The sequence below is a fragment of the Sminthopsis crassicaudata genome, chromosome 2 (assembly GCF_048593235.1).
Source record: "Sminthopsis crassicaudata isolate SCR6 chromosome 2, ASM4859323v1, whole genome shotgun sequence".
NCBI lineage: Eukaryota > Metazoa > Chordata > Mammalia > Dasyuromorphia > Dasyuridae > Sminthopsis > Sminthopsis crassicaudata.
In genome coordinates this window covers 358,825,251-358,838,654 of record NC_133618.1, presented here as the reverse complement: position 1 = coordinate 358,838,654, position 13,404 = coordinate 358,825,251, and the positions used below count along the sequence as shown (strand labels likewise).

At 33.0% G+C, this 13,404-nt stretch overlaps 1 protein-coding gene across 3 annotated transcripts in view; it reads left to right on the top strand.

Moving 5' to 3' along the window:
• The window catches only part of PCBD2 (pterin-4 alpha-carbinolamine dehydratase 2), a 54,147-nt gene that overhangs the window by 15,939 nt on the left and 24,804 nt on the right, over window positions 1-13,404 (top strand). Inside the window, exon 1 of one of the 3 annotated variants that reach the window (XM_074290894.1) lies at window positions 8,288-8,391. The exons of the other annotated variants lie outside the window; for them this stretch is intronic. The gene's annotated coding sequence lies outside the window, so the exon portion shown is untranslated. Of the gene's footprint in view, window positions 1-8,287; window positions 8,392-13,404 lie in introns of those variants that run through there. 3 annotated transcript variants of the gene reach the window in all.

Sequence of the window (13,404 nt, the reverse complement as noted above, 5' to 3'; positions counted from 1 at the left end):
GAGAACATGCTATGCATGGGGGGGGCAGTCAGAGAAAATGTGGAGATGAGAAATGGAACAGCAAAGAGTCAAGAATCACTGGATTGAAGAGTCCATTGCAAAAAACAAGGTATAAGAAGACTGGAAAGGTAGGAGGAGGCAGGTTTATGAAGGATTTTGAATGCCAAATGGAGGATTTTGTATTTGCTCCTGGAAGTTCACTGGAATTTATTGAGTTAAGGGTCTGTGTTACAGAATCTGAACTGCATTGTAGGAAAATCACTTTGGTGGCTAAATATAGGGTATATCGAAATGATGAGAGACTGGAACAAGGTGGAACCCATAGCGGGCAAGTGTAATATACTATGGCAGTCAAAAATGTTTAGAGATAGAGAAACTAACATAGGGAAACAAAGCCCAGGATTTCTTGGCACTTATAATAATTCTTATACTTTGTTAGAGTGAAACCTGTTTAGAAGATCTGCTGTGTCCTAGGACACATATTAAATTACTTTTCCGTGAATGATGCCCTGCAAAAATAAACTAAGCTATATTAATTTAAGAGTTATTTATGCACCTCTTTTAAGTAATCATATGTCATTTACCTGTGTTGTCAAACTAGTTCTATCTAGTCAGTAAACATTACTGATAAATCTTCATTATATGGCTGTATTGACAGCCAGGAGACTTTAATTGAGTTACCTTGTCATAGCAGTTTCAACCTGACTGCAAATATAATGCTTCCTGAATAAACCAGAAATGTAGATATGGAGCAGACGCTTAGATCCAATCTGTTTAACCCTGGATCCAAAAGCAGTATATTTTTATTGTGTAATCAATCCCCTTATATAACTGGTGCTGGTACTAATGATGTAAAGAAATCATGTTCACTATTTTACTTCTTACAAAGGGCTTTCCTCACATCCCTTTTAGATAAGCAGTGCAAATACTTTTATCACTTTTTATAGTTGGGGCAAGTTAGGCACAGAAATGTGAAATGGCTTAGAGTGAGGATTTGGAACCAGGGTTCAGGTATCAGAAGATACTCAGTCCAGTGTTCAAATGCAAAAAATAAACGATGCTGTGATTTTTGTACTTGGTGATTTGGCTTGATGGATCTGAAGTGAACTTTCAGCAAAGTTCTATTTAGTGACTCTTAATTGAACACCTAACAAAGAAGTATGTGATTTTGCTCTCTACTTTGAAAGCTGTGTAGTTGGGGAGACAGGACATAGGAGAGAATTGGTAATAAAACACTAAGGTAAAAGCAGATACCAAAAACAAAACAAAACAAACAAAAAAAACCAACCCAATATACATAGAAGTGTATCCTAAGAGTGATCAAGAATGAGCTGAAAGGTCAGTATGGGCTGAAGTTATCAAGGGAAGCACCCTTTAGGAGGTAAGATTAGAGGTGGGCTTTGAGAGTTAAGTGGAATTTAGAGGGATAGTGTTTCTGACCAAGGAATAGCATAAGCAAAAATACACAAATGAGGATTGAGGGTATCGAAGTCAAAGGATAGGGAGGAGATTGGCTTGACTGAAGTGGAGATTATTTGTTGGGAATTATGGGAAGTATGATTGGTTAGATATGGTGAAGCTATGTGAGAAGTGGGAAGGGGCTTTGAAAACTGGAAAACTGATGAACTCTATTTTTTGATAAATCTACACCATCATCTCAAACTCACCATTTTAAAAACAAAATCCTTTCCATTCCCAATCCAAACTGGTATCTTTCTGGTTTTTTTTTTTTTGTTTTTTTTTTTTCTATTTTCATTAGTGTATCATTATTTTATCTGGGTCGCTCAATTTTGAAATCTCAGAATTATCAGCTGTACTTCCTTATTTAATAATTAGGTCTGCTCTTGTATTATCAGTTATTCCTTATGAAAAGATGTGAACTGGTACTGTTCTGGGAGTAAGAGTTCTGGGTGGGAGATCTGGGAAATTGGGATGGGTATCTGAGGGACATGGGGACAAGGATCTGTGGGGGTGAAGATGAGGGCATGAGGACTGAGATGTAGGAAGTAATGATCTGGGGAATACATTGATGAGTTGATGGATCTATTGAAGTTCTTAAGTGAAACATAATTTTCTTTTCCAATCTCCAATTCTGTTATCCTAGTTTAATCTTTCATTGTCCAGTTTTCCCTTTTATTATTATACTTATTACTAAATTAATTTTCTTATAGAATGCTTTCACAGAATCACTACCCTGCACAGAATCCCTCAATGGCTCCTTGATTTTTAGGAGAAAGTCCAGACTTGTTAATATGGCATTCAAGGCCCTTCACCATTTGACCTCAGCTCATATTTTCAATCTTATTTCCTACTCATATGAACTCTCTTTTTGAGGCAATCTTACTTATTGTCTACTATCTTTGTTCACATTGTTTCTGCTCTATCTTCTTCAGTCAGTACAATTTATAGTCATATTTCTATCTTCTGAATTTAGAAGCACTTATTATTGACATCATTTATTTGCAGCTTAATAACACTGCTTTATGCCATCTTCTGTATTATTGTTTTACGTTATTATTTCCCTTGTTAAGTTTCTTGAAGAAAGGAATCAAATATACCCTTCCATATTTTGTCTCCCCTCTAGTATTTAGCATTGTACATAGAATCAGCTATTATGCTGCCACCTAAATATTTGTAAGACTATTAAATACCAAAAGACAGTGCCTTTCAGAGTAACGTCTTTGTTTTCATACTTCTGTTTTTAGCAAATTATATAAATTGATTTCCACCTTCCCATTTCTTAGAGCAGGGATTTTAACATGGGGTCTGTAGCTAGGGTGTGAAATTAGATGGGGAAAAATTACGCATTTATATCAATATATTATATTTCCTTTGTAATTCTATTTATTTTATTTTGTGTATTTAAAATTATTTTTCCTAAGTAGAGGTTAATGACAAAAAAAGGTTAGACTCTTTTCTACTATGTAAAATTAAATAGGCCATAGCTGTTAGTATGTGACATATATCTGATGACATGTGACATTAGGAGTAGAATTTTTAATTGTTAGTACCATAAATGTAAGACTTAGTAAAAGTTCATTGATTATGCTTAAGAGGGAAGTCATCAGTCTTGGTGCACTCTAGTATCCTATTTAATAGAAGGCTATAGGACTCTCAGGCTATTTTTTCAATAGCACTTAATCTGTATAAAGTAAAATTCTTGGCAAGGCTTATTGCCAGGAAGACCTCTTACTAAGTCCTATAACTCTTACAAAGGTGTTATGCTTAGGAACCTATTCCAGTTAAGCAAAATTATCTAGTACAAATTCTTATCTTTAGATCCTATTAATTGTTGTTATTTTACTTTGCTTCTTCTTTTTTTTTTTTTTTCCCCTTTAAATATAGCATTATAGAAACTCCTTTATGACCCTGTTGTCTTTTGGCCTATTTCTTTGATATTTGTTTATCTGAATTGTATAGTTTAAATAGGTATCTGATTCATTTGGGAGGAATTGTAACAAGCCTAAAGAAGTATTGCTCTAAAGCCATTCTATATACAGAACCTGTTTCAATATGCGGTTTACTTGAGCTAAAGCACATCTGTATGAAATTGAAGGCACGATTTGCAATTTTGTGATTAGATGCCGAGAATGATGAGGATTTTGAAATGTTTAAATTTGCTTTGGCCAGGACATAGAGGTAGAGTAAATTCAAGATGATTGTAGTATTGGAGTATTTAATGCTTTAATGTCAGTTTATGAATGATATTCTCCTTTTTTTTTTTCTTCCCAAATAAGGAGAAGATAGTAACAATAGTCAAGGAAATGCTTGATAGCTCCCAAATCTATTTCTATATAAAATGTGGAACTTAAATGAGAACTTTTCAGCACAGATCTCATTTTACCCAAGAGAAATGCTGTTTGAAATTTAGTCATAAGTTATTCTTCTATCTTTTTTTCAGAAAAGAAGGATTTAAGAAAGGCTGTGTATTTTTTGGAGGTTTTTGTGAAATTATCAATAGGACATATAGTCTTATAGGACATAAGGAAATGCTGTCAGTAAACTAAAACAAAAAAATTTGTAAATAATTCCTTTGTGGTCTGAAAGAGTTAATGTTAAGCTCTCAAGTATTTCCTCCAGCTACTAAATAAATACTTTATGGGTTTGTTTGGCAGCTTAAAATAGGTGGCTCTTTCAGAACTTGCTAACCACTGAATATGAGGAACCAGAAAAAAGGAGATACTAGATAGCCTAGCATCCCTGTTAAATTGAATGTGGCGGTAAAGAAGGTACTCTACTGCATAAACGATAGTACCTCAATCCTCTATTCCTCTTTCTGTCTTCCCCTCTTCTCTCTCTCACTTTCTCTTTCTCTCTTTTAAAGCTGTATGCTTTCACTAAGTTTAATTTTGTAGGGTTGCTCACATGTTACAGGATCAGTCAGGTCTCTCAACAATAGCAACAACAAAAAGATACTATTACATTTATATGATGTCTTTCATTTTTCAATATTTTTGATCTTTTTTATTACTTTATTAAAATCCTAGAATAAACACCATTCTTAGTAAAGAACCATAGAATATCTTCATGATGAAGTTCTAATTTTTATAGTGTTATTTGAAATTTTAAGAGAGAACTTTGTAGAATGGAATTTGCCTACCTTAGAAAATAGAGGGGCTTTATTAATCCTTAGTAACTCAAGATCTTTAAATTATTTTAGGAGGCAAGAAAAGAATGTAAATGTGATTAGAAAACACTATGCTCTAAGAACAATAACAATGGTATGGAGAACATTTTCATAAAAATTTGTCTTAGAAATTTATTTTAGGTAGAGGTTTTTCAACTTAGCAAAACTTTTTTCATAGTAGATTTAATATTTGTCAAACCTTTATCACATTTCCACACTTGGCAAGTTCTTTCTCTCTTTAGGCATATTTTAGTAGGACAGAACTCTGACTTGAAACTACGATTTCTCTTGTTCTATATTTAAATATTTTCTGATTAATTTGGGTAGTTTAGAATGTTATTTTTCTTGATTATTTTTTAATAACAGAAATAAGTAGTCTTCACAGAATATCAAATTTAAGTAGTGATAATATGCTGTAATTTCTTTTAAGATATTTGTCTGGTGAGAGTCATTTAATGTTGTTTTCTTTAGCAAATTTTGCCATGATGAATGACCCCAAAGAGCTTTAAAAAACAACATGACTAATGACACTTAGCTGAATTGTGGAAAAACTGCTACTCAATGATTTTGTATTGTATTATTCCCAGTAATTGTGGTATCTTGGTTCAGAACACAGTACAGCACAGTATATGGCATGCTTATGAATCCCCACAATGGTTTCTTTTCAAATCCTAGCACATCACTTTTTTCCCCTGCATTGATCAAAGGTTGAAAAACTTGTTTTATATGTGTAGTCAGGGTATTTCATAGCTGTCTTATATTCTTAATCTTTTGGCTATTTGGTTGAAACATATCCACACCTCTTAAATATTGAAAACATAATATCCTTTAAACTATAACTGCAGAGTTAAAATGAATCTTATGTGAAATATTCAGTTGTGGACCACATCTTCAGCTTTTTATATGCCACAGTGGTCTTGTTTTCTCCTCTCCATTGTCTGATAGTGAGGTCATTTTCAGTCCTCTGAGAAATTCTATTCCCAGCCAGATGCGGCCCATATATTAAAAATAGCACCTGTGGCTAATATCACAGCAGCTTACCATAAATTTACATGGTAACTAGGATTATATCTGTCATGACTGCTAAAAAATGTCTAGATTTAATTTGATTTCCAGTATTGTAGAAGCTATCCAACATTTTGCTTCATAACTATATTTTAAAAGTTAAAAATCACTCCATTGTTAAGTTTTATAGCACTCCTAGTGCCCATTAAATTGATTTGTTCAATGGAGGTCAGAGTAAAGCAACTTGGCTACATTAAGATCGGAAACCAACCCATTTGTGACAAATTTAGTCCTCGAGTGTGAATCTTCTCAACGTCTCTGCACTGATTGGATTCAGGTGTAGCTTATGTCAGTAGCATTTAACCTCAAAAGAATAAGCAACATGATTTGCTTGGTATAAAGTATAAAGTATTTTGCATTTGTTGTTTTAATGTAACTGTTGACTATCTTGACCTGTGCTTGACTGTTATTCTCTGCCTGAAAGAATTGATTTTAAGTCTAGACTACGCTGATAGTACTCTCTCTCTCTCCCTCCCCCCCTTTTTATATGATCCTTACAAAAATTGCTTCATTTTCCATTATCCTTTGAGTCATCTTCCACATGTTATGATTTGTGCACCTGCATAGTTATAAAATTATTTTGGGGTGTCATTTTATCTGTTATTCACTAACTTCCTAGCATTTATGAATATAATAAGTGATTCACTATAAATCAAAATAATTTAGCAGGGATTGGATTATGAATTCCTACAGTATCTACCAGTTTGACATGTGTTGGTAGTAGAAACTGGTAGTAAATTTCCATGCCATGAGAAAATTAATTCATAATCCAGAAGTAAATGTGAAGTACTAGCTCAAATACCTGGAAAGTTAGTGTTTTTTTAATGTACATTATTGATTAACATGTTTTTTAATTTGTACTTTTAATTGACTTAGCAACAATCTTATTTCCCAAGTTAGGAAGTTGTAAGGTCAAATTTTGGCAAAGCAGTCAGGACATATTTCAGCTGCCTGGAACTAGATCTATAAGTATGTTAACCCTCTTTTTTGTTAGGGACACAAAGAATGAGTGAAGTTCTTTCCTCTTGATTTTTCAAATGGAAATTTAAAAGATCTTTTAACATCCCTAAGGAAGAAGAACTGCAAAGATACAAAGGGATATACTTCCACTAGTATATATACTTAACTGTGTTACAAGTGGTCATACTGATTTGAAATGGAAGAAATATTAAATTCATGTTGCAAATTGTATATATCTAATGTGCTATCAGATAATAATGAACCTTATTCTATTGGAAGTTAGAGAATATTGTTAATGACAAATTCAGTCTTTTAAATAATGTCTTGAACTTTAATATAAAGATCATATATTATTGACCAATAATGCATTTAGATATTTCTATTTCTTCTTCCTTATTATTGATAGGAGAACTAGGTGAGTGAGATATACGTTGAGCTTCTTGAAGGAAATGCATATAAGGAATAACAGGTATCCTGTGATTTCAGTAACTTTTGGAGGTTTTAGATGGAAAAAAGATGGATAACATATCCCTGAACTCTAGTTGTTTGCAACAGTATTGTTGGAAAAATTCAAGCTCTCCTCTAAAAATTATTTGAGTTATTTTATTTCTCTATAAGATAAATAGAGTCAGAACTTCTTTAACTTTCTCTCTTTGAAAGTTAAACATGATTAGGACTTTCCTGAAAATGGTTTAACAGTGTTTTTCTCTAAATATCCCAGTGTAGTAGTCACATACTAATGAAGAATTGGGAATTCAAGTAAATACTTTCAAAAGGAAAAGGAATGATGTAGTTGCTTTAAGGCTATTTTAACTTGCATTTTGTGTGTGTGTGTGTGTGTGTGTGTGTGTGTGTGTGTGTGTGTAGACAAGGTTATATGATGTGGGTAGGAACAACATCATGCTATCTTAGGAGAAGCAAAAAAAAATTATTAGACCTATGTTTTAAGTTATTGAATTAATCAAGTTGAAGTTGATATAACTGTTTTTCCATTTTTAATATTTGAGTGAGTTGCAACTTTTTAGAATATAGAGACCTACAATTATTTAAAACTTTTATGATAGAGAATGAAATTATCCATCTGCAGCTTTTGGTTTCCATATTTCTTAGATTCAATTTTGGATAAATGTGGATAACCGTTTTTATTCCCAAGAACTGTGACTCCTTTTCCTTAGATGAATAAAATATTTGGCTCTCTTTATCTGCTTGGATGAATAAGTTATTTTAAAGGTAAATTGCTTTGAAAAAGCCCCCCAAAGTACTTTCTAATATATTTTCAAAGCAGCAAAACTATATCCTAAATATTTTCTGATATGATATTTTGTGTTTATAATTAAGAATGAACTGGTGTTAAAAGTTGGGGAAAAGAAAAAGAAATGATTAAAATGGACCTATTTAAAAATTAACCATTACTTGCCAAAAGCCCATCAGAGCCACATAGCGGACATCCGTTAATCCAGTGGTTAGCTGTTTCAGGCTTTAATGCACACTGTTTTACACGTTAACGGGTTTGAAGTTCCAGGCCAGAGCTGACCTTTCACATCTGCTCCTTTCACAGTAGGAATCTCCACTTACTGCATCCTGTCAGAATGGATTAGAGTGACAAAACACAGTACTCGCTTTGGCTGCAATTTAGTTTTTGATCAGAATTATTTCTTTCACAAACAATCACATTTGCTAAAATGTTACATCTGCTATGAAAACCACTGGCAGGCGGTTCCTCAGTTTATCAGTATGATGTGAGTATAATTTTTCATTTGTTTTTCATAAAGTGGCAAACCAGCTTATATATTTTTTATGATATAAGAGTGTATACATGGGTATTAGTTCCTGCCTTTCATTTTTTGGGGGATCTTGGAGGGAAATTTGCTTATATCTTTAAATTAACATAAAGCTGACTAAAGAATTTTGGGGATTTGAGTGAAATTATTTTTGTTGTAGAACACAATTGTTCATTTTGGGAGCCAATACTCTTAATATTATTTCCAAAAATTGTTATTAGTGATTCAGTGTTTTCACCCATAAAAAAATGTTTTTGTTTTCTGTGTATGTATATAGTTTTTATTTGGTGAAGTGGGATCTCTATGTCAGTTTTATTCCACTGTCCATTCTAGAGATGTAAACATCTTTCTTTATCCTGTTGCACATCACCAAAGCCATCATTATGACTTGAAATATTTGGGTTATAGAAAGGTTTAGAAGCTTAATGTCTTAATTGTTGCTCTGTCAAATGTCAGTAGAAGAATAGAAATTTATTGAGATCTTTTTAGTGAGAAGCTGTAATAGGGCATACTGGATAGAAGACTGGTCTCCTAATTGGGACGATCTGAGTTCAAGCCTTTGATACATGCTGGCTGTGTGACTGTGAATAATTTCTTTAGCCTCTCAGTGCTCCAGGTAGCATTTTAAGTTGATAAGTTAGAGGCAAATAGTTAACTTATATTTGTACTGGCAGTTTTTACCCTGAGAGTTCCCTATACTAATGAAATCACAAACCATATCTCTTACCACATAGAGAGTCATGCTTGGATCCAGGAAAACTTGAGTTCAAATCCAGTCTGATACTTACTATGTGATCCTGAGCAAGTGACTTAACTCTCTTATTTTTTTCATATAAAAGGAGCTGGAGAAGGAAGTGGCAAACCACTTTAGTATCTTTGCCAAGAATACCCCAAATGAGGTCATAGAAAGTTGGATATGACTGGAACAACGGCAACACCTCCTTCTCATAAATTGTACATTTTGTTTCCTGGTCTTAAAGAAAAGACCAGATTACTATTTGTTAGGAGTGATGGCCAGAAGGATTCTTTTTCAAGGAATAGTATGTTTGATGTATATATGAGGTTCTTTCCAATTGTGGAAGAATATAATCTATAATCGTTATCTTTTTATGGCATAGTCTGCCCTGGTTGGTTTGAGTCTATGCCCACAGAAAGTGAAATTCGGAAGGAAAAGGTGAGTAACCTGTCTCTTACAATTCAATTTGGAGAGATCTTTTTATCTCCAGTAAATTGGCCATCAAGGAGTACATTTTTCTGTCCTTGAGATAGATAAATTAGCAGAATCAGAATCAAGCCTAGAAAATGGCTTGTCCAAAGTCATACAAAATATTTGTAATTTCTTCTTTTCTTTTTTTCCCTGAGGCTGGGGTTAAGTGACTTGCCCAGGGTCATACAGCTAGGAAGTGTTAAGTGTCTGAGACCAGATTTGAACTCACGTCCTCCTGAATTCAGGGCTGGTGCTCTATCCACTGCGCCACCTAGCTGCCCCCATATTTGTAATTTCTAAGAAAAGATAATTTTGAGATATGCCATGAATTTGGTCAAGGCCAGAAAAGTTGTGCTGTGAGAGAGAATTCTTTTTTTTTTAATTGCCCCTTATTTTTTAAAATTAATTTTATAATTATAACATTTTTTGACAGTACATATACATAGGTAATTTTTTACAACATTATCCCTCGTACTCCCTTCTGTTCCGAATTTTCCTCTCCTTCCCTCCACCCCCTCCCCTAGATGGCAGGCATTCCCATACATATTAAATATGTTATAGTATATCCTAGATACAATATATATATATGTGCAGAACCAAATTTTGTTGTTGTTGTTGTTGCAAAGGAAAAATTGGATTCGGAAGGTAAAAATAACCTGGGAAGAAAAACAAAAAATGCAAACATTTTATACTCATTTCCCAGTGTTCCTTCTCTGGGTGTAGCTGATTCTGCCCATAATTGATCAATTGGAATTGGATTAGTGTCAGAGAATTCTTAATGTTAAACAAATTAAGTTTGCTCTTTACTATTGTCAGAATATTCCAGGTTCTAGTCAGTAGGAAAGTGATTCTGAATGAAAATCATTGCTGCTCTCCTAGCATGTACATAAGAAGCTGTATATGAGTAAAGTGAATTTTGCCAAATGTTTGCACAAATTTTTGTTAGTATCTTCATGTCATTCTATAAGATTTAGCTTCTTGCACAAAATTCCACAGAGCTGCTATAGAATTTGGACACATTTGCAGTAGGGAAAAAAACATTTTGTTAGTGTGTCTCTTTGGGATCAAATACCTTGTTACCAGAGTTTTGCCATAGTAGAACTTCAGGTGGGCAGAATTAAGAAATAAGAAAACAACAAAATTATGCATGAATTGATTTGTGCTTTAAAATACTCATGATAGCACCTTACATTACAGAGAGTGACTAGATCCTTGATAGTCATGTGAAAAAGATAGGACCTTATGGGTAGTATGATCCTGTGACAGTAAGGTAAGGAAACTCTGAATCACAGAGAGGGTAAATGATTGGCTCTTAGTTACATTCCCAGAGGTTAGCATAGAGAGTAGGAAGAAATCCAGTCTTGATTTTTTAGTCCAGTGAATGTTCCATTGCTCTGTGTTGCTAGTCCTATACATAGAAGCATGCTCCTTGAAGCTTTTATACTGTTTTTCTTTGGTGGCTAGAACATTTATTTAAACTAGTCCAATTATCATTGTTCTTTGCACAGCAGAGTTTATTATTTCAAGTAACTGATTGCTTTAACAGGTGCTCAGCAAATGAGGACTTCATTGTATTATATAATGTTTTGGTTGGATGAAAAAATCCATTAAAAAAAATAAAACCAGGATTTTTGTTTGATGCAGCACCTCTTAAGTTATACCATTTCCATTGCCATTTTTATCCATGAAACTTTATTATAATGAATTGAGTTATAGGTACCAGACTGCGATAAGGGAGAAATCTTACATTTTTCTTTCTTTTGCTTAATTAAACAATCATGTAAAAGCTACTAAAACAGAAATAAGAATAAGACATAAGAGAGGGATTTTGGGTGGTTCCTTTAGCTTTTAGAAGAAGGAAGCAAATGATAAAGTTACAGTTCTAAAAAACATTTCCTGAGTTTTTCCTAGGCACATAACCTTCTGTCTTCTTCCATCTAGTAGATGAGAATTAATATTCAGGATGAACACCCTTCAGGTGCTGTATGGTGCTCAACCAGTAAAATCATTTATTTTATTTGAACAATGAAGGAAAGATTTATGCTGATGAATTTTTAGAATGATTTCCGGTGATAAGATTTGAAACAAAGTTGTCTCCTTAAACACTCACTTAATCAGAACATTCAATTAACCAGGACTGCTTTAGTTTTAGAGCTTTTCACATCATTGAGATTTTACTGAATTTACTTTCTTCTTTGGGGTGTGTGTGTCATATTTTGTGATTGAAAAAGTATAGGGTATTATTGAAGGTAATATAATAATGTATTATTATTGCATTATATAATGCAATATAATAATAAGTATATAATGAAGACAATATGAAAGCAAAAGATAATAAATAATTCATATTTAAAGGAAAAAGTTTAGGATTGATAGGTGGTAGTTCAAGGACGTGTATTTGTAGAACAGGCATCTTTCCCTTCAATTTAAAAAAAAAAGCATTTCTTGTTGATTGGATATAGTTGAAGTCTACCAAAGGAGTTAGATTTTTATTTCATAGTAATCGTATGATAAATTCTTTTGTAAGATGAATGACAACAACCTAATTCCTTTTTTTTTTTTTTAAAGTAAGTTTTAAGTTTCTTTATCTTAGGTTTGCTAAAGCTAGGATATTCCTCTTGTGTGATCCAAGTTAATAAATCAGAAAAAGAAGTTGAGTGATTCAGAGAAGGTCAATGCTTAGTGACAAATACTTGATAGATGATATTGTATTTAATGGAAAAAGGTGTGTCATTAGATGACTATACTCATGATGCTTAGTGTAACATATGATGAACTCTATTGACATTAAAGCAAATAAGTTGATTTTGAAGTAGTCCTAGAAATCTGAGAACTTGTTTGAGGTGTATAAAATGTATTGAAATAAATTTGCAACTTAGGTTTTACTTTGAACAGAAAAAAATTTTTAGGAAAAAAAAAAAGCACTCTACCTCAACCCAAAATTTATTTACATCAACAGTTTAGCAGTTCCCCAGATTTTATTGCAGGTTTTCGTAGACTTTCAGCATAAGATTTTTACTACTTTATGGATAGTATGTTATTAATTATGAACTGTGAAGTCTCATTTTTATGTTAGCTTCCTGTATTTTGAAGAGAGATGCTTCATAATGCATTTTTATATAATTCATTTTCTAAAAAAAAAAAACAACAACAAAAAAACCCAAACTTTCAGCTTGTGACAGAAATATGAACATTTACTACTGAGTTTCCTGTACAGATCACTTAAAAGAGTGACTGCTGGTAATGTTGGCCTTGGTTTTGCTCATTCAGGAAGAATCATTGGAGCTGTGTGGAGACATTGCAGTAGACTTCAAAGTGGACAGTCCTGGGTAACAGATGTCTCTTGTTGGAGATCTGTGCCAGGTATCCCCTCAATTCATTAAGTTGTGATTTAGTAATTCTGCTTTTTTTCAGGGTAGAAATCTTACTTATTTTATATAGATCTTTATTGGTAAAATAATTAGATATATTTGTCAGTGTAAGCAAACTGATAAATTTGTAATAAAGTGTATCAGACCATTTATTTGGCAGGAACAGAACAGCTTGTGAAAGCAGAGTAGTTTCCAATGGAGCATGCAGAACTTTGAAAATTCTCAGCCACAGCAGAAAGTAGTATTTCAAATCACCCTTAAATAATTGTTTGTTTTCCTGTTCCCAACTAAGTTTACAAAAATTTGGGCAGACAAGCATTTTGTTTTGATTTGAAATATTTTTAGTGAATTGTTATCTGCTGAATGCACATATGGTCTGAACTTTCTCCTTAC